The sequence below is a fragment of the Aphelocoma coerulescens genome (assembly GCF_041296385.1).
Source record: "Aphelocoma coerulescens isolate FSJ_1873_10779 chromosome W unlocalized genomic scaffold, UR_Acoe_1.0 ChrW_unloc_scaf_3, whole genome shotgun sequence".
Taxonomy (NCBI): domain Eukaryota; kingdom Metazoa; phylum Chordata; class Aves; order Passeriformes; family Corvidae; genus Aphelocoma; species Aphelocoma coerulescens.
The window spans coordinates 2,524,981-2,547,158 of record NW_027184082.1 but is presented as its reverse complement, the minus strand read 5'-3'; the positions used below and the strand labels follow the sequence as shown (position 1 = coordinate 2,547,158).

The following is a 22,178-nucleotide window of genomic DNA, read 5'->3' as shown; positions in this document are numbered from 1 at the left end:
TTATACTCTTTTCAAGTTGGTGCCTGCTTTGCATTTCTCCTAATTCATATCTCACGGAAGAGAAACAGTAATGAGTATTTTAGACCAAACCACTACACCTGGGCTCTAAATTATTAGAAGCAACAATCACCCCACAGCCAGTAACTTTAAAAACCCACATACGCACATTGACTGTTTTGAAAAAGCTATTAGGCACCATTAATTGGATTCACCTTTTATTAGGAATCACCACAGAAGAATTATCCCCTCTATTTCAATTGTTAAAAGCTGACCCACATTCTTCTTCCCCTAGGCAGTTAACAAAGATTGCCTGAGAGGCTTTGGCACATGTAAGTGACAAAATTATTAAAACCTTTGCCACACGTCGGAACCCAAATTTGCCTTTGCGATTGTTCCTAATTCTACAATCTTTTCAACCTTATGCTCTTATTGGTCAATGTGATGTACAGGAACATCGTGTCTGACTATTAGAATGAATTTTTCTGCCACACACTTTTGCAAAAACTATAGCCACTCAACTTGAGACACTTATTCGACTGCTGTCGATGGGACTACTCTGATGTCAGAGCCTGACAGGACATGATCCAGCAGTAATACATCTTCTTATTACAGTGACAGAATTAGAGAATCTATTCAGGGATTCAGTCATTTCAAATTGCCCTTGCTGACTATGATGGACAGTTTATCCACTCGATGCCTTGACATGCACTGTTGTGCAATCCTTCAAAGAACTTCCCTTCCAACTGCCTATCCCTGATGCAAAAACTGTTTTCACTGATGAATCAGGAAAAACACATAAAGCTGTCACCCTGTGGAAAAAGGATATGGGACAGTGGGAACATTCGATAACCTTTCAACCTGGATCAACCCAATTAGTCAAACTGGTGGCTGTGGTAGAAGCATTTTGCCTTTTTTCACAGGAACCTAATAACATTCTTTGTGATTCCCTTTATGTTACAGGAATCAGTGAGAGAATTGAGCATTCATTTCTGAAGGAAGTCTCTAACAAATATCTTTTTGTGTTATTAACCACTTTATACAACCTTTTACTTCACAGGTCTCACAAATATTACATTCTGTACCCTAGGTCACATATCACTCTGCCTGGACCTATAAGTAGAGGGTAATGCGACAGTGGATGTTCTCACCAGGACAGTCACTATGCCACAAAAGTTAGGGCAGGCAAAAATTTCTCATGATTTCTATCATCAAAATGCCCAAGCACTGGCAAAACAATTTGGTTTAACTTTGTCACAAGCATGGGATGCAGTGAATACTTGCTCACAGTGTCAACAGACTCTTTGCCACAGATGTTAGGTACAAACCCATGAGGGCTGAAACCTAATGACATTTGGCAAACAGATGTAGCACACATATAGAGCTTTGGGACTTTTAAATATGTCCATGTTTTCATTGATACCTTTTCAGGATTCATAGTAGCAACAATACACAAGGGTGAGAAATCAAGAGATGCCACCTGACATTGGCTACATGCTTTTACTATGATGGGAATCCCTCAACAGATAAAAACAGATAACAGACCCACATATACATCTCATAAAACACAAGAATTTTTCCACACTTGGGGTATCAAAGGCGTTGCAGGTATTGCCCATTCTCCAACAGGCCAAGCGATAGTGGAAAGGGCACATTATACATTGAAAAACATGCTACAGAAACAAAAAATGGGGAACCTGGTAGTTATGCTCCCTCAAGAGCAGCTTGACAAAGCAACCTATGTTTTAATTTTTTTGACTCTCTCCACTAGAGATGACCTAACAGCACATCAGAGACTCCTAGGTCAGACCGCTGATGGAGAAGGAGTTCACCCAGAACTTACATTCAAAGATGTACATAGCAGTCAGTGGAAAGGTCCAGTTTCACTGTTAGCTTGGGGGAGAGGTTACAGATGTGTTTCTCTACCCACAGGACCATATTGGCTCCCAGCGAGATGCATCAAACCCAGCCAAGGACAACCATGAATTGTGTTGTCTTTCTACTGCTATACTGCCATCAAGTGGTGGAAGGAGGAATCTACTGGGCACATATTCTTGAGCCATCATTGTTCCGCCCTCTGACCTGGTGGGATCCAGAGCCTCCCCTCAGCAACAATGGAACAGAATGGGTAAGAGGAACTTGGCTTCCTCCCCTAGATCAGGATATTGTAGATACGTATATTAGCAATGCTACTTATGTTACTGATTTACCACCTATATGCTTAATGTGGAATCAAACAAGTACCTCTTTACCTTGTGTGAGTGACCGAGACACGGACCCAGACCAGCAGGGAATCCGAATCGTTTATTCAAAAGAAACAAGATGGTTTTAGACACTTTTTCAAGGCACAGTATTTCCTTACATAGTAATTCTCACTATGTGACCTATCCCATGTTGCCGCGTCAGCAACACGCTTTCTAAATGTCCTTCTATGGGGTGATCACGCAGTGTTCACCCATCTGTCAGCTTCCAGCAGGCTTCTCTCCATAGGGGTCTGCCGCCTGACACCTCCTCCCCCCAGGGTCTGGCAGAGACAAGCCTCTCTGTGCTGCCATGTGTTCCTTTGTACTGCCATGTGCTTGTTTGTGCTGCCATGTGCTTCTGCAGCTCAATTCTATCTTCTCTCTCCCCACAACCTTGTGCTAATTCTTCTATGCAATTTCATTTAATATATGTACACTCGGAGAATGCAAGAAAATTGACTGCTATTATATTGCCAACCATTCTATCTCCAACAAATCTGTGGATGCCACTCTACCTCATTTCCCCAAATGTAATTTTATACCCATTTCCAATATACAGCATTTGGAATGGACATCATGTATAGGACAACAGCCACAAAATCAATTCTTACAGTATGGGAGGGTAATTGATTGGGAGCCAGATGGTATCCTTAGAGAAAATGGGACCAATACAACCATTCTCCCATCCCAAAAGGCGAACTGCAGTATTGTTTGGCATGATGGTGGGATGGCCAGACCATTAATTCAATATTATTTAGGTAATAATCAATCCCATGTGTATAAACATTTGTGGAAAATGTTGTTACCTGCTTTTGGCAATAGGATATACCAAGTAAAATTGAATGGGAGTGCTACAATTGCCAATTTAATGTTGCTGAAGGACCAATTACTAATGACTTGTACTTCACACCTGTATGCTTTTGCTTTAGCTAATGATTTTTTGATATAGAAATAGTTTGTATTTTTAATCGCTGATTCTTTTGTTTTCAAATCATGTGTAACTTATGAGGATATGCGTAATTATTCTGTCCTTTTTCCGTTTAAAAGAAGATCTGAAATTTGGGTACCTGTAAATCTGACTCGGACTTGGGAAGGACAAGATGGTCTTTCACAATTGGCTCGACTATTCCAAGAGGAAATCCAAATGAGTAAGAAATGGGTTTGCAAATTTCTGGGTTGGCTAATGTTGGGGTTTTAGGAGTTCTCCTGTGTCGCTGGTTGGGTTTGTAACCGGGCAGAAACACCAATTTAGTGTAGTGGTTTGGTCTAAAATACTCATTACTGTTTATCTTCTGTGAGATAAGAATTAGGAGAAATGCAAAGCAGGCACCAACTTGAAAGAATATAAAGAAGTTTATTAACAGACCTAAAAGAAGAAAAGAAAAAAAACCAAAAAAATTATACCACCTTCAGAACTCTCCTCCTCCCCCCACCTTCCTCCCTTCTCCCACTGACAATGTAAAAAGACAACCCTTAAGATGTTCAGTCTGTTACCACTTCCATAATAACCTTGTTCAGTCCATTTAGAAAGAGAAGTCTCTTCTTGCTCGTGCAATGAAAACAGTATCACAATGAGACAGCCACCCACTTCCAAATATTGTTCAGTCCATTTAGGAAGAGGAGTCTCTCTGCTCGCGATGTGAGTCCCTTCCCCCGACTTGCAGCTTTTCCTGCAACTGCTTTCGAGGGTCCACTCTTGAAGTTTTTTGGGGTACAATTTTAAGGTTGAGCCATTCAGAAACAAAAAAAAAAAAGAGGCCCTTCTCCTTCCCTGGGAGCAAAGGGTCTTCCTCATCTTCATCTTTAAGACTATCTCTGGAAGCATCTCTAGGAACTGAGGTTTTTCTCCCTTCCTCTTTGGAGCAAAAGTCCTCATCTGATTCATCTGGTTCATCTCTCTCTGACCAAACTTCTCATGAAATTACAGCTGCGTCAGCATCTGCCTATTGCTTACGAGTTGAACACTCCACCCCCCATATCTTCATGAAATTACAACAGGATACTCTGATATATCATAGCTTCACAACAGACTTTCAGCTTTCAGCATCTCCTCTCTCTCTTCCCTCAGGTTTTCAGCTCTTCACAGCAATAAAAGGGTTAATCTCACCTCAGCCTTGCAGCTGTGTGGCTTATCGCTGTCGGTCACCTGACCTCTGCCGGACAGAGGTGCCGCTTTGCTGAATCTCGGCCGCAGTGGAGAGGGGGGGGAAGCCAAGCTGCACCAGCTGCCCACGGCAAGACAGTGAGGGGGGGCTCCATGGCTGGGACAGGCCCATGGCTCCAGGCTGGCCGTGGCCCGGCCCGGCCTGGCCCAAGCTGGGCCTGGCCGGGCCTGCTGGTCCCCACCCACAGGGCAGCCACCTGTCCCAGCGCCGGAAACGAGAGAGCTTGGGGGGGAGTTTGTCTATTCTTAAGTGTGTATCACAGAGGCGGTCACAACTTTAAGTGGCTTAAAGAATTGTCCATATTCAAACTGGCCAGCTGATAGGTTCTATCAGGTCCCAGAGGAAGCTGTAAGCACCCCTTAGCAAGGATATCCCTTCCGGGACTATGCTTGCTAACCTATGACATCCTGGTTTTTTTCTCTTAAAGAATTTTCCCCGTACATGTTGCTAGGAGATAATAACAATTGGATACTTAAGAGAGATAAAAGACCTGGCCACAGCTTGGGGAAGGGGTCCAGCTGGCTACTTTCTTTTGCCTGGGGTTTTCTCGTGTAAGGCAGAGAGGCTGCGAGATCTGGACTGGGAAAATGGGTTGGGTGGAGCCCCTAGCTCTCTTGTTCTCTTGGCGTTCGGAGGGGAGAATTCATCACCACTGGGGGGTTCTGCCTTCTGCTGCCTTTCTTCTACCACAAGTGGAGCTTGCTCGCTGGAGCAGCTGTTGCATTGGGACCCTATTTAACACCCTACCTCACTAAAAGAGGGACTTTTTCACCGTCTGCTCGGGTGCCTCAGGGGAAAAACCCCGGGATCCTGAGCCTGCTTTTCCCTACCATGCTGGGAGCTGGGCTGCCTCTGCCCTGCCCTTGCCGTTCCTTTTCCACTGCTCTGAGTCTTCGCTACACTGTAGCTCCTCACCTCCTGCCTGCCGAGACATCCCAGGCTTCCCACTACAGCTGTGGAGTTTGATACATCTCGTCTACCACCTGGGATTTTGTGCTCATTCCTGCTGTTCCAGTTTGCTGCTCCCAAGAGTCCTACTGAGGCACCAGGATTGTCTGTCCCAGGGGGGTTTGTGAAGCCAGCCTTTCTTCCATCCCTTCCCAGCTCGCCCAAGCCGCCATTTCCGTGTGCTCCCCTAGCTCACACCAGAGCGCCCGCTGCAGCTGTAGGAGAATCATCGCACCTGCCCTGCCTACTGGGAGCCACCAGCGCCCCTGCAGGCTGCGACCATCACTACACCAAAGGGGAAAGTGCCTGACAGCCGAGAAGGCTGTCACTGGGTTTCTGGTTTTGTTTGTTGTTACTGCCATAGTTATTGTTGTTTGCTTGCCTTATTTTATATATCTGCCTTAGAAAGTGCTCTTTTATGGGTAGGCGAAAGAGTTGAGGCCCAAAAAACTCTTCTATCCCTACACTGTGATTTGGAACATATCCATAATTCTTTATGTGTCACTCCTCTTCCATGGAATGACACAGAACAAAATTGGCAGACACTTAAAAACCACCTCCAGGGGGCTTTTGATAAAACTTTATTACAAGATATTCAGTCATTTCACACTCAATTAAAGGATCAACTCAGAACTTTACAAACTCCGGAGGAACAAAAAGTGTTGACAGATCTAAAAAATGATCTCTCTTGGCTAAATCCAAAAAATTGGTTTTCTGGAATAAATTTATGAGTTTGGGTTTTCATTGGATTGGGTTGTTTGGCAGTGATATCCTTTTTAATCTTTTATCTTGTTCTTTTCAACACAGACCTGTTAAAAGCACACAAAAACAAGTCATGGTTACCTTAGCCTTATCTATGACCTCAATAAAAACAGAGGGGGAAGGTGTGGAGTTACAGAGGAAACTGCCGCTGCATCACATGCCTGGACAGAAGGCTGCAGCAGCAAGAATGCTGAGAAGTGTGGAAGAATGCTGACCACACAAGATCTGAAAATAGAATCCTGTTTGCTAGCCTGTGGTCCTGAGAAAAGAACAACAAACTGTCAAGAAGATGGATTTATTGGGGAACTGTAACTGGGTTTATGCAGGCAACTAAAAACAGCTTTTCAGGCTAAAAAGTTTAAATGCTGTCTAACTTTACAATAAACCAGATTCACTTGCTTCAGCTTGTGTCTCTTGCTTTCCTACGCTACACACACTCTTTTCTGGCAAAGCAAATTAACTCATGTAAAATGAGCAGAAAGACAACAGTAGAGATTCCCTTGATAATGACAAAATTTTAGAAAATTTTTTTTAAAAGAGTCATGATTCAAAAACTGCTATTAAACTCTCGAAGAAAAGAGAAATATATAACTGTATGTCGCGGGTTGGGTTTGTAACCGGGCGGAAACACCAATTTAGTGTAGTGGTTTGGTCTAAAATACTCATTACTGTTTATCTTCTGTGAGATAAGAATTAGGAGAAATGCAAAGCAGGCACCAACTTGAATGAATATAAAGAAGTTTATTAACAGACCTAAAAGAAGAAAAGAAAAAAAAATTATACCACCTTTAGAACTCTCCTCCTCCCCCCACCTTCCTCCCGTCTCCCACTGACAATGTAAAGACAACCCTTAAGATGTTCAGTCTGTTTACCACTTCCATAATAACCTGGTTCAGTCCATTTAGAAAGAGAAGTCTCTTTTTGCTCATGCTATGAAAACAGTATCACACCGAGACAGCCACCCACTTCCAAATATTGTTCAGTCCATTCAGGAAGAGGAGTCTCTCTGCTTACGATGTGAGTCCCTTCCCCCGACTTGCAGCTTTTCCCGCAACTGCTTTTGAGGGTCCACTCTTGAAAGTTTTCTGGGGTACAATTTTAAGGTTGAGCTGTTCAGAAACAAAAAAAACAGAGGCCCTTCTCCTTCCCTGGGAGCAAAGGGTCATCTTCATCTTTAAGACTATCTCTGGAAGCATCTCTAGGAATTGAGGTTTTTCTCCTTTCCTCTTTGGAGCAAAAGTCCTCATCTGGTTCATCTGGTTCATCTCTCTCTGTCCAAACTTCTCATGAAATTACAGCTGCGTCAGCATCTGCCTATCTCAGCGCAGGTGCTTCTGCTTATGAGTTGAACACTCCACCCCCCATATCTTCATGAAATTACAACAGGATACTCTGATATATCATAGCTTCACAACAGACTTTCAGCTTTAAGCATCTCCTCTCTCTCTTCCCTCAGGTTTTCAGCTCTTCACAGCAATAAAAGGGTTAATCTCACCTCGGCCTTACAGCTGGAATGTGGCTTATCGCAGTTGGTCACCTGACCTCTGCCGAACAGAGGTGCCGCTTTGCTGAATCTCGGCCGCAGTGGAGGGGGGGATTCCGAGCCGCTCCGGCTGCCCACGGCAAGGCAGTGGGGGGGGGTTCCACGGCTGGAACAGGCCCATGGCTCCAGGCTGGCCGTGGCCCGGCCCGGCCTGGCCCAAGCAGGGCCTGGCCGGGCCTGCTGGCCCCTGCACGGGGCCTGCAGCCACCTGTGCCAGCGCCGGAAACGAGAGAGAGCTTGGGGGGGGAGTTTGTCTATTCTTAAGTGTGTATCACAGAGGCGGTCACAACTTTAAGTGGCTTAAAGAATTGTCCATATTCAAACTGGCCAGCTGATAGGTTCTATCAGGTCCCAGAGGAAGCTGTAAGCACCCCTTAGCAAGGATATCCCTTCCGGGACTATGCTTGCTAACCTATGACACTGTATTATATAACAAGTTGACACATGTGACAGACAGGATGCCATCCAGAGGGACCTGGACAAACTCGAAAAGTGGGCCCATCAAAACCTCGTGCGATTTAACAAGGCCAAGTGTAAAGTGCTGCACCTGGGTTGGGGCAAACACTGCTATCAGTACAGGCTGGGCAGAGAATGGATTGAAAACAGCCCTGCCAAGAAGGACTTGGGGGTGCTGGTGGATGAGAGTCTGGACATAACCCAGCAATGTGTGCTGGCAGCCCAGAAAGCCAATCATGTCCTGGGGTGCATCAAAAGCAGTGTGGCAAGGAGGTTGAGGGAGGGGATTCTGCCCCTCTACTCTGCTCTTGTGAGACCCCCACCTGGAGTACTGTGTCCAGCTCTAGGGTCTCCATCACAAGAAGGACATAAACCCATCAGAGTGAGACCAGAGGAGTACCATGAAGATGATCAGAAGGGTGGAGCACCTCCCCTATGAGGAAAGTTGGGATTGTTCAGCCTGGAAAAGAGAAGGCTTCAGGATGATCTTATAGAAGCCTTCCAGTACCTGAAGGGGGCCTACAAGAAGGCTGGAGAAGGACTTTTTACAAGGGCATGGTGAGAGGACAAGGAGGAATGGCTTTAAAATGAAAGAGGGGAGGTTTAGATTAGATATTGGGAAGAAATTCTTTACTGTGAGGGTGGTGAGGCACTGGAACAGGTTGCTGAGAGAAGTTGTGGATGCCCCATCCCTGGAAGTGTTCAAGGCCAGGTTGGACAGGGCTTTGAGCAACCTGGTCTAGTGGAAGGTGTCCCTGCCCATGGTGGGTTGGAGGGTGGGGTGAGACACTGAAATATTAAAGGTTAATGACTCAAACTATCAGCCATTTGCAAAAGCAGTAGGTGCTTTGCTAAGGCCAGGTTTGCACCCCCTAACCGAAGGGGAGGAGGAGAGATTTTGGGTGTGGTGGTGAAACCTCTGATCTGCACAACAGCCCAGGTGTTGCCCACCGACCACAAACACAAACCAACAGAGAGTCAGTTTATGCGGTGCTTTATTCAGGGCCCGGGGACCTGGGGACTAGTGTCCCAAATCAGGCTTCCCAAAGGCCTATCGTTTCACTCAGCTCTTTATACAGTTTCAAACATTGGCACACATACAAGATTTAATCTTCAAAGTAAAACATATATCACAAGGATTAACAATTGATAATCATACCCTAAGCCATATATCTTCATGGTTGTCTAGTCTTAGATAATGCTCAACGAGCTCCTACCACTGAAATCCCCCTTGCATGCAACATATATCAACCCAGAACAATTTACTTTTAGACAGGTTCACCATGCCCAGCTAATTCACTAACAGGTTCACCATGCCCAGCTAATTCACTATTCCTAACCTCCCCACCCAGTACATTCCATTCCTGTTTCCCCAGAGAACTATTTCTACACCTGAGGCCTTACAGCCTAGCAGAGCCTTAGCCTTACTACTTCTAAAATCCAATATCCTATCCTTTTGTAACACAGGTGCAGAGGGAGTTTGCACCCAGCACAGGAGGATGACCTTTGTTTAGCAACAAGCTGTTTTTTGAGCCACATGGGGGAGAAGGCTGATAAGAAGCAGATCCTTTGAGGTGGGATAATGCTTTTTATCATGCCAATGTCTTCCCTTACACAACTGGCTCAGGTGTAAAACTCTACCCCCAGGGGAGGTATCTTGAAATTCCCACATAGGCCTGAAGGTATTCATCCCTTCTGAGATTATATGACTGGCTCAAGTACGCTGGTGTGAGAAACAGCTGTCATGTCTTAGAAGGTGTCATAAACCATCAAAGACCTCCTTAGTGCCCCCACACTCATTTCTGGGGCCTTCCACCAGAGGACTGCGCATGATTCACAGTGTTACATCAGCCGGGTTAAAACTCCCCCCTCAGGGGAGGTATCTGGGCCTTCTTACCTGAACCCATTGAACTTTATATTGTGTGAGCTTCCCCCACCCCGACAGATCAAGACCGCAACCATCACTTCGACCAACAGGCATCTAAATTTTGGACAATGCTGTCAGGCACATGGTGTGATTCTTTGGGTGTCCTGTGCCGGGCCAGGAGTTAGACTCAATAATCTTGATGAGTCCCTTCCAACACAAACCATCCTATGATCCTATGAACTTTTCCAAACATTAATTTTAAAGATAATCTCAGAATTAAAGCCAACTACCAGTTCCCCCAGTCAATCTTATGGACTGTCATGGTAAAAAACAAAGAAACAAAAAACTAAAACCAAACAAAAACCCCGAATACTACCTTCCAGAATCATTCAGTTACCATCCACCTCCACCCAATTTGCAACCAGTCTTGTATCTTCTGTGAATTAACACTCATGGGAGTTTTCATCAACATTTCTTCACTCCACATGTAACATATGCTTTCTTCCTCAAAACATATGAGCACCTTTGTGGCCCCCAGTGCAAGGGCTTGTTCAGAGCCCTGATTAACACTTGTATTCATTTTAAACTTTAAACAAAAAATTGCAAGACAAATTAAGACAAGAGAACTACTTTTTTTTAAAAAAGAGACTAGATGTGCATTACCTGACTCATGTTAAACTGCCTCTGTATGCATTGCTAATTTACAAGAAATGAAAGGTAAGTTTTAAGAAATTCTGAGCAAATTAAATCACTTTTTGTGTGTGTGTGTGTGTAAAATAAGGACTAGCACATGTTTAAAAATAAATATAGGAATTGCTAAGAATCTCATTTTTTCCTTCCAACCCTAGATGCTAAAGGATTCTGTTTGGCAATTTCAAGACGTATGATAGCCAATATATCACCTAGTCACATAGCTACAGACCATACCCTGAACACTTTATGATATGCTGACAGGTAGGTGATAAAGCATATTCTTGTCAATGTGAAAAAATACAAAGAAAAAAGTTTGTCATTACATTTTATTTTGGTTGCATTGGAAATGTTGATTTAGGCAAGAAATGCAATTTTCACAATGCAAATAACATCCTTATCTGTTCCAACTCTTGTATTTGGTCTTGAAATTCTCTGGATCTTGCTGATCTTTTTTGATGGCAGCTTTCAGTGATGAAAATATCACTGTGCTCCCTGTAACTGCCAGATTATTAACCTCAGCAATTAAAAGGTTTGGTTTAATTTTCTCTTGTAGTTCTGTCTATAATGTGTGCAAGTCCCTCTGATGCCATGAAGATTTTTGCCTTTTCTTTTATACCCCTTTATACATTTTTACAACTTCTGTACTCTTAGTGCTTTTTGCCTACATTCTTGGACTTGTGTCATAGGTTAGCAAGCATAGTCCCGGAAGGGATATCCTTGCTAAGGGGTGCTTACAGCTTCCTCTGGGAGCTGACAGAACTTATCAGCTGGCCAGTTTGAATATGGACAATTCTTTAAGCCACTTAAAGTTGTGACCGCCTCTGTGATACACACTTAAGAATAGACAAACTCCCCCCCAAGCTCTCTCTCGTTTCCGGTGCTGGGACAGGTGGCTGCAGGCCCCGTGCGGGGGCCAGCAGACCCGGCCAGGCCCTGCTTGGGCCAGGCCGGGCCGGGCCACGGCCAGCCTGGAGCCATGGGCCTGTTCCAGCCATGGAACCCCCCCACTGCCTTGCCATGGGCGGCCAGAGAGGCTCGGAACCACCCCCCCCCCCCTCCACTGCGGCCGAGATTCAGCAAAGCGGCACCTCTGTCCGGCAGAGGTCAGGTGACCGACAGCGATAAGCCACACAGTTGCAAGGCCGAGGTGAGATTAACCCTTTTATTGCTGTGAAGAGCTGAAAACCTGAGGGAAGAGAGAGAGGAGATGCTTAAAGCTGAAATTCTGTTGTGAAGCTATGATATATCAGAGTATCCCATTGTAATTTCATGAAGATACGGGGGGTGGAGTGTTCAACTCGTAAGCAAAAGCACCTGCGCTGAGATAGGCAGATGCTGACGCAGCTGTAATTTCATGAGAAGTTTGGACAGAGAGAGATGAACCAGATGAGGACTTTTGCTCCAAATGCAAAAGGAGAAAAACCTCAATTCCTAGAGATGCTCCCAGAGATAGTCTTGAAGATAAGAAAACCCTTTGCTCCCAGGGAAGGAGAAGGGCCTCTGTTTTTTTTGTTTCTGAATGGCTCAACCTTAAAATTGTACCCCAAAAAACTTCAAGAGTGGACCCTCGAAAGCAGTTGCGGGAAAAGCTGCAAGTCGGGGGAAGGGACTCACATCGCAAGCAGAGAGACTCCTCTTCCTAAATGGACTGAACAATATTTGGAAGTGGGCGGCTGTCTCGTTGTGATACTGTTTTCATTGCACGAGCTAGAAGAGACTTCTCTTTCTAAATGGACTGAACAAGGTTATTATGGAAGTGGTAACAGACTGAACATCTTAAGGGTTGTCTTTACATTGTCAGTGGGAGAAGGGAGGAAGGTGGGGGGAGGAGGAGAGTTCTGAAGGTGGTATAAATTTTTGGTTTTTTTCTTTTCTTCTTCTAGGTCTGTTAATAAACTTCTTTATATTCTTTCAAGTTGGTGCCTGCTTTGCATTTCTCCTAATTCTTATCTCACAGAAGATAAACAGTAATGAGTATTTTAGACCAAACCACTACACTAAATTGGTGTTTCTGCCCGGTTACAAACCCAACCAGCGACAACTTGTTTGTCAAGCTAGGAGACTAAACATTTTAGAAGCTTCGTAGTTAGGGATCAGTGTGCCCCAGACCCCAAGGTCCTCTCCAGAACACATTCTGTAAACCAAGATAGAACCATCCAGGGGAAGGTTCCTTGGGGAGGGGGGCTCACTTGAGCCTCTCATTGGGGAATCTTTGATGGATATGCTAATTAGTAAGACCTGTAATGTTATACCAGATCTTTTGTGTGGTGTGCACTGCGGTGTGCATTGAGGTGTATTTGACCTGGACGTAGTGCACCTAAGGATCCTTAAAATAAATACCAAGGTAAAATCCCTTTTTCCCTTCTAACCATGTTTGACTCTTGACTTTAAGACCAGGGAAAGGCATCACCTCCCTCCTACACAGGAGGCTGTAAATTATAGGCTGTTCAATGCCAAGGTTAAGAGGATGAGATGCTTAAGGGGAAGAGGGATAAAGGAGACAATTGAGGGGATAGGGTGATACCAGATAAGAAGCTCTTCACAGTTACTGAGTCTGATCTAAGAGCAATGTAGCCCTGTACACATATCACCTGAGACAATAAGCCCCACTGCAACTACTCCAAAAGCCCTACTTTGTGTCTTGTGGGTGGAACTCTATGATGTGCTGTGGAGAGTACTAGGCATGTCTTGAGCTGGCAGTGTGCCATGCTGCATTATAAAGTGTGGAAATGCAACCCCCTTGCACTGAAACAGAGGCCTTCTTCACTCATTTGACCTGTTCCACACTGTTCAAGGAAGCACTTCGAAAGACCTTTCCAGAAATTCAAGCATTTTGGCAGAAGGGTTTTGATACATGTGTAGATCACTGACAATTAAAACAGAAATCATGACACTAAATTTAGTATTTAGCCTAAATATCTGAAAGCATGACATCTGCTAGAGAAGCAACACAGCAAAGCACAAACAGTCCAGGAAGTTCCTGAAAAGCATTGAAGACAACTTCCTGTCAGAGGTGGTGGAGGAACCAATGAGGAATAGTATGCTGCTTGACCTTATACTAAGAAAGAGGGAAGGCCTTATTGGAGATGTGAAGGTTGGGGGCAGCCTTGGCTGCAGTGACCATGAGATTGTGGAGTTCAGTATCGGGCAAGGAGGAAGCAGGGCAGCACATAAGATAGCAAACACAGACTTCAGGAGAGCTGACTTTAGCCTCCTCAGGGATCTTCTTGGAAGAATCCCATGGGAACGGACATGGCAGGGAAGGGAGGTCTAAGAGAGCTGGTCACTATTCAAGCACCACTTCCTCCAGAATCAAGAGCAACACAACCCAATGAGCAAGAAATCAGGCACAGAGGGCAAGAGACCTGCATGGATGAATAAATAACTCCTGTCACTACTCAAGCATAAGCAGGAAACACACAGGAGATAGAAGCAGGGTCAGGCCACTTGGAATGAATATAGAGAGGTTGTCAGAGTAAGTAAAAATGAGACGAGGAAGGCCAAGGCCTATCTGGAATTAAATCTGGCCAAGGATGTTAAGGACAAGAAGAGCTCCTTCAAATACAACAATAACAAAAGGAAAACTAAGGATAATGTGGACGATTTACTAAATCCAGGGGGGAGCCCGGTGACAGAGGATGGAGAGAAGGCAGAGTTACTGAACGCCATCTTTGCATCAGTCTGCACTGACAAGAACAGCCCTCAGGGATCTCTGACCCAGGAGACCAGGGTAAAGGAATGGTGGGAGGAAGACATTCCCTTGGTCAAGGAGGATTGGGTCAGAGAACACCTAGGCAAACTTGACATCCACAAGTCCATGGGCCCTGATGGGATGCATCCAGGAATGCTGAGAGAGTTGGCAGACACCATAGCGAGGCCACTCACGATCATCTTTTAAAGATCATGGAGATCAGGAGAGGTGCCTGAAGACAGGAAGAAAGCAAATGTCACCCTGGTCCTCAAAAAGGGAAAAAAGGAAGACCCAGTGTAGCGGGTTGGGTTTGTAACCGGGCAGAAACACCGATTTAATGTAGTGGTTTGGTCCAAAATACTCATTACTGTTTACCTTCTGTGAGATAAGAATTAGGAGAAATGCAAAGCAGGCACCAAACTTGAAAGAATATAAAGAAGTTTATTAACAGACCTAAAAGAAGAAAAAAAAATCATACAACACCTTCAGAACTCTTCTCCTCCCCCCACCTTCCTCCCTTCTCCAAGTGACAATGTAAAAAGACAACCCTTGAGATGTTCAGTCTGTTTATCACTTCCATAAAAACCTTGTTCAGTCCATTTAGGAAGAGGAGTCTCTCTTGCTCATGCTATGAAAACATTATCACAACGAGACAGCCACCCACTTCCAAATAACTTTGTTCAGTCCATTTAGGAAGAGCAGTCTCTCTGCTCGCATGCAAGTCCCTTACCCTAACTTGCAACTTTTCCCACAACTGCTTTCGAGGGTCCACTCTTTTGAAGTTTTTTGGGGTACAATTTTAAGGTTGAGTTGTTCAGAAACAAAAGTTCTCTTCACTCATCTCTGGGAGCATTTTATCTCTAAGAAATCTTTGGGAGCATCTCTAGGAACTGAGGTTTTCTCCTTTCCCATTTGGAGCAAAAGTCCTCATCGCTTCCATCTCTCCCTGTTCAAACTTCTCTTGAAATTACGGCTGTGTCAGTATCTGCCTATCTCAGCGCAGGTGCTTTTGCTAACAAGCAGGAGTTGAACACTCCACCCCCCACATCTTCATGAAATTACAATGGGTACTCTGACATATCATAGCTTCACAACAGAATTTCAGCTTTAAGCATCTCCTCTTTCTCTTCCCTCAGGTTTTCAGCTCTTCACAGCACTAAAAGGTTTAATCTCACCTAGGCCTTGCAGATGGAATGTTGCTTATCACTGTCAGTCACATGACCTCTGCTGGGACAGCTGAAATCTTGGCCGCAGTGGAGGGGGGGGGGGGGAAGCCGAGACGCTCTGGCTGCCCACAGCAAGGCTGTGGGGGTGTTCCGCGGGTGGAACAGGCCCATCGGATCCAGGATGGCCGTGGCCCCCCATGGCCTGGCCCGAGCAGGGCCTGGGCCAGGCCCGCTGGCCGCCCCACGGGTCCAGCAGCCACCTGTCCCAGCACCGGAAACAAGACAGAGAGGGTCTGCCTCAGAGTTTCCTATTCTTAATTGTGGATCACAGAGACGGTCACAACTTTAAGTGGCTTAAAGAATTGTCCATATTCAAACTGGCCAGCTGATAGGTTCTATCACGTCATAGAGGAAGATGTAAGCACCTCTTTGCAAGAACATCACTTCTGGGAGTATGCTTTGCTAACCTATGACACCCAGGGAGCTACAGGCCAGTCAGCCTCACCTCAGTCCCTGGAAAGGTGATGGAGCCCTCATTCTGGAGGCCATCTCTACCCACATGGAGGACAAGAAGGTGATCTGGAGCAGTCAGCATAGATTCACTAAAAGGTAATCATGCTTGACCAACCTGATTGCCTTCTACAATGAAACAACTACATGGATGGATAAGGGGAGAGCCATGGATATTGTCTACCTGGTCTTCATCAAGGCTTTTGACACTGTCTCTCACAACATCTTCATGGGCAAGCTCTGGAAGTGTGGACTGGATGAGAGGACAGTGAGGTGGGTTGAGAACTGGCTGAATGGCAGATCCCAGAGGGTTGTGATCAGTGGCACAGGGTCTAGTTGGAGGCCTGTGTTGGGGTTTTAGTTTAGTCCTAGTTTTTTCTGTTAAAGGAATTTTTCCCATATGCATGTTGCTAGGAGATAAATGGCAGTACTTAAGAGAAGATGACCATACTTAAGAAAGACAAAAGGGCCTGTCCAGACTTTTGTTTTTCACCTGGTTGTCAGCTCAGTTCGCTCTCAGCGTCTGGAGAGAGAGGCTGCAGAGAAAGGAGCTGCTGGTTCCCGTTTTCGGTGTCTTTCTCTCTGCTGGAAACAACGCCGGGATCCCAAAGCTGCTTTCCCTGCCCTGCTGGAAGCTGGGCTGTGGCCGCCCTGCCCCGCTGCTGCTTTGAGCCTTCGCTGCGTTGTAGCCGTGCTCACCCTGCCTGCCTGGAGCCCCGGGGGGTTCCCCTTTTGGATACATCTTGTCTGCCACCCAGGATTTGTGTTTGTGCCTGCCGCTCCGACCTGCCATTCCAGCCTGCTGTTCCGGGAGTCCAGGATTGGCTGCCCAGGGGTTTGTGAAGCCTTTGTTCCACCCTTCCCCGGGATCCCAGGGCACCAGAGTAGCCGCGTGTTCCCCAAGCTCGCTCCGGAGCGCCCCCTGCAGCCGCGGGGGAACCACCGCATCTACCCTGCTCACCGGGAGCCGCCAGCGATCCCTGCCGGCTGCAAGCGGAACTGCACCCGAGGGGGAGTAGCCTGACAGCCGAGAAGGCTGGGACTGGGTTTGTGTTTGCTGTTACTGTCATAGTTGTTGTTGTTTTGTTTGACTGGTTTTATATATATATATATATATAGTAAAGAACTGTTATTCCTATTTCCCACATCTTTGCCTAAAGACCCTTGATTTCAGAATTATAATAACTCAGAGGGAAAGGGGTTATATCTGCCACTTCAAGGGAGGCTTCTGCCTTCCTTAGCAGACACCTGTCTTTCAAACCGAGACAGCCTGTCACTAGTGGTGTCCCCCAGGGTTCAATACTGGGCCCAGTATTGTTTAACTTATTCATCAATGACTTGGCTAAAGAGGCAGATTCCTCCTCAGCAAGTTTGCTGACAACACAAAGCTGGGAGGAGTGGCCGATACTCCAGAATGTTTTGCAGCCCTTCAGAAGAACCTCAACAGGTTGGAGACATGAAATTCAACAAAGGGAAGTGCAGGATCCTGCACCTGAGGAGGAATAACCCCATGCACCAGCACAGGCTGGGGGCCAACCTGCTGGAAAGCAGTTCTATGGAGAAGGACCTGGGGGTCCTGGTGGACAATAAGTTGTCCATGAGCCAGCTGTGTGCCCTTTTGGCCAAGAAGGGCAATGGGATCCTGGGATGCATTAGGAAGAGCACTGCCAGCAGGTCAAGGGAGGTGATCCTGCCCCTCTACTCAGCCCTGGTGAGGCACATCTGGAGTTCTGTGTCCAGTTCTAGGCTCCCCAGTACAAGAAAGACATGGAGCTTCTGGAGCAGGTCCAGCAGAGCACTACAAAGATGATTAGGGGACTGGAGCATCTCTCTTACGAGGATAGGCTGAGGGACCTGGGCTTGTTCTGAAGTGTGCTAGTTTGTTCTGAAGACACTGTTATTTATCTGTAAACATGACATCTTCTAAAGCCAGTCTCATTTGCAGGATCAAAGAGCTGAAGAAAGGGATTAAATGTTCTACCCTGTCACAAACAGGTATTGGACAGCTGGAAATGTATCTCCAAAATGTGTCCAAAACATTCCCTCTTTGCCACCTGGGAAAAAGAGTTCTCCAAAGAAATTGAAGCTAGGCCTCCAGCATCCCTCAAATGCTACAAAGGCATGTCCTGCAGCACTCCAGCCACTGTGTTCCTTTTACCTCTATCCCCAGGGGAATCAACAAAGAACATGTTTTCAGAGGAAATCCCAGCTCATCATAGTTCCAACACACTAGCCCTACAGCTAGAACATCCCCTGAAGAAGAAAACTGATGATCTGTCTCCCCACTCTGAAAAGAACCCCACTGCAAAGGATTTCATCATCAAAAATGCTGCCATGGCAGAAACAAAAGAGAGTGGCCAGAAGTACAAGTATACACAAGACAGATCACCTGTCCACTGCCTGAAAGTCCAGACAATGCAACCTGTTCAGAAACAGCTTGTTTCTAAGAGATGATATTTCCTTTGGAGATGGAAATCTGCCTTCTGACAGCACACAGGAATGGGGAAATGCCTTTGTTAAACAGTGTGTTGAAACCTGGACAAATCTGCCTCCATTTCAGAAGGAAAGGGAAGAGCATTTATGTCCTTATCACCAGCAGTTTCAGCAGACACCTACTCTACAGCAAAAATTGAACTATCAAACTCTTGAAAGGTTTTTAATGCAATACAAGTCCAAGGAGATTCAAGTGAAGCAGGAGCTGAACCTTACTTCCACAGAAGTACAGAGCAAAGAGGGGATGCAGCTGGAAGATCTGGATGACTGATTTCAGTGAAAATTCTTTCTCACCTGCCTGCAGTCAAAAGAGTGTGAAAGGAAGAAACACCAACAAATGCAGTTAACATTAATTTTTTCCTTCATCAACAAGAACAAGGAAATGAGGAAAAGCAAAAAGGCCAAAATCAAGGGGATTTATTTTTAAAATATGCAATACCCATTCAAGAACATGAACTAGATGACAGCTGGGATTGTAGTGAGGGCAGCCCAAAGACAGGGGAATCCATTAAAAATGCAGGCTGCAGCAAAACTCCATCAGACTGGAGCTATGACTTAGCTATTGAGTCCTCTCCAAGCAATACTGCAGAAAAACCTTACTGTCTGCAAGATCCTGCTTGTAACTGGAAAAATGGCAAATATTTCCTAGCTGATCACAAACAGTACAAATCCAAACACAGATGTCTCATTTATTCCAGTGAAGTCACTTTGACTCCAGAAAAGGATGCTTCAAACCTATATGTTTCTCCTGTACCAAAATCAGGAACTCCAGAGGGCAGAGATACACCTCCAGCATGAAGAGAAGGAAGAATCCACTTTGGATAGACAAGCTGCCCTTGCAGGAGATGTAAAATGGAAAGCTTGAAAAAACTGAGTTAACCATTCCAGACTATCCAGTTGTTCCTCAGAATCCACTTCTGAGCTAATGGCCTCTCTCATGGTGTCCCTTCTTGACTACGAGGAAACAACTGATACAGAGAAAATGTCTTCTAAACAAGAGAAGCTGACCTGTGGACAAGAACATACATGGTTCCTAGAAAAGGTCTGAGGAAGAGAACTGGCAGTGTATGAGAAGCAGAGCTCTGCTGGACAGCATGCTGTACCTGGGGGAATAAATGCATTGTGGAGGAACACACTGCACCCTTCTGCATTTCCCACAAACAGGGGTCAAGTGGCTTTCACCCACTTGTTGTGATGTGAAGCTATGCTGCTGCCTTCTGGGCTTGGGTTCATCAAAGTAAGGAGTCATTCACAGTCCATTTGTTGGACACGACCTGACAGAAATACCTGCAGCTGAATCCACGGGCTCCAGGTGTGCTGGTTTTGGCTGAGATAATTTTCTTCCCAGTGGCTGGTATGGGGCTGTGTTTTGGATTTGTGCTGAACACAAGGTTGATAATATAGAGATGTTTTTGCTATTGCTGAGTGCCACTTGCACAGAGCCAAGGCCTTTTCTGCTTCTCTTACTGCCACGCTGGTGAGGAGGCTGGGGGTGCATGGGAATTTGGGAAGAGACACAGCCCAGACACATGATCCCAACTGATCAAAGGGATATTCCAGACCATATGACATCATGCTCAGTATATAAGCTGGGGGGAAGAAGAAGGAAGGAGATGTTCCAAGTTATGGCATTTGTGTTCCCAAGTGTGAGGAATGAGACAACTCTTTGTAGAAATTAAAACAATTTATTAAAACAGAAAAATTGAAAAATTGCAAAAATTAACAAAATATAAAAATTTGGGATCCTAGTGGCTCAGGAGGTATGCCCCAGGAGCGCAGGGATTCAGGAGCTTCAGGCTTAGGCAGCTCTGAACCTCAGGTAGAGAAAAAAAACTTGCAGTGCTAGGCTGGTCAAAAAGAAATATATATATATTTCTAAAGGCCCCTGAAAAGGAGTAGGTTTCTCCAGCACTGAACTTAGCAAGCTGGAGGGGAAGGGGAAATGAGAGGGCGTGTCTTTCTTTTGCTCCCTTTTATAGCTTTTGCTCCGCCCACAGTCCGCCCACAGTCCGCCCCTTTGGTTTAAGGTGATTGGTGTTTTCCCTTTGACGGATTATCTCTGTCCACCAATGGCTCCTCCTTGTCAGAGGGGTGGTATTAGTTGAGATAAGAGTCATGGAGCTTACGGGGGTATGGCTATGGGGGCTGGGCTGTTTGTTGCAACTGGGGTTTTTAAAATCTGCCTTGAAACCAAGGTACAAGTAAAACATAAAAAAATACATCCAACACATCTTAAAACACTTGTAAAAGTATACAGTAAACATAGGAAAGATAGCTCTTATGGTGTACAAGTGATAAATGTTTGAAAAGGGATTTTAACTGGGGAACTTTTAACTGGGGATTTTTACTGGGAAGGGCACAAATGAACAGCTTGGAACAAGTGAAAACCAAAATAATAAAACTTGATTTGTGTACCTGGGCTGATGGGTTAATTTTAACATTCAATTTAAAAATATTTAACTCAAAATTAATTAAAGCACTTAATATGCAAAGACCAAGCACTAATAGGGATTTTATGTATGACACCAAGTAAACATTACACATGATGAAGCCCTGCTCCACTGGCGATGGCTGAACACCTGCTTGCCCATGGGAAGTAGTGAATGAATTCCTTGCTTTGCTTGTGTGCATGGCTTTTGCTTTCCCTGTTAAACTGTCTGTATCGCAACCCACGAGTTTTTTCGCTTTTACCCTTCAGATTCTCTCCCCCATCCCACTGGGGGGGAGTGAGGGAGCAGCTGCGTGGGGCTTGGTTGACAGCTGGAGTCAAACCATGACACCAGGGAAGAGAGAGAGGGTGGTTTGTTTCTCAGTAAGTCAACATGCAAAGAATACTGAGGTGGCAGAGAGTGATGCTGATCTTAAAGATAGTACTGGTAATTGAAACAAAGAACTTTAAACCCAACAACAAAAGGTGGGTGGACTGAACATTCCTAATAACAACATTGGCCAAGGTTGGGGATGCATGGGAATTTATTCGCCAAAATATATGCCACGAGAGATGACTTCCAGAGGTTTAAATACACGACAACACCCAGAAACACATTCCCCCCCAGCCTCCAAATCCTGCCTTAGTGCATTATGTCATAAAATTCCTTCTCTAATTTAATTTTGCCATTCTTTCGTGGAGTAAGACTACTATCTAGTGTCCTTTTTTGGTAATTTTGAATAGGGGGGCTTCTCACTTCATCAGACAGTCATCATCATTTTATCCTTTAGTTGACCTTTTATGCTGGCAACTTCTGATTCATGCATGGTCTATTTCTGCTGAGTCCCAATTTTTTATCATATTGTTTTAATTACTATTAGACACTCTGTGGGATATGCCCAGCCCTTGCCCTGGAGGGATCTCTGCTGAGACAAGAGATTTCATAAACGCCCAGCAGGACTCCCTGGAAAGGCAACCACTTCTTGGGTCATGGCGAGGAAAGGTGGACCCACAATCTTTTGAGAGACCTTATGCAGATCGTTCTGTAACCCATTGGTCTGTCCCAGACCTTCTGTAACCCATTGGTCCCCCACTGATCCCCTGTATCCCTATAAAAGGAAGCCCCCTGGCTCTGTGGGAGAGAGAGCTCGTCCCTGGCTTTCCCCTTCGCCGGAGGGGACCAACAATAAAGCTACCTCTGTGCGGAACCAGCCAC

At 45.4% G+C, this 22,178-nt stretch overlaps 1 pseudogene; it reads left to right on the top strand.

Annotated features, from left to right (window-relative positions):
• LOC138102853 (kinesin-like protein KIF24) overlaps positions 1–19,582 on the top strand; it is a 30,998-nt pseudogene extending 11,416 nt beyond the window's left edge.
• The last annotated feature ends 2,596 nt before the right edge of the window (positions 19,583–22,178 follow it).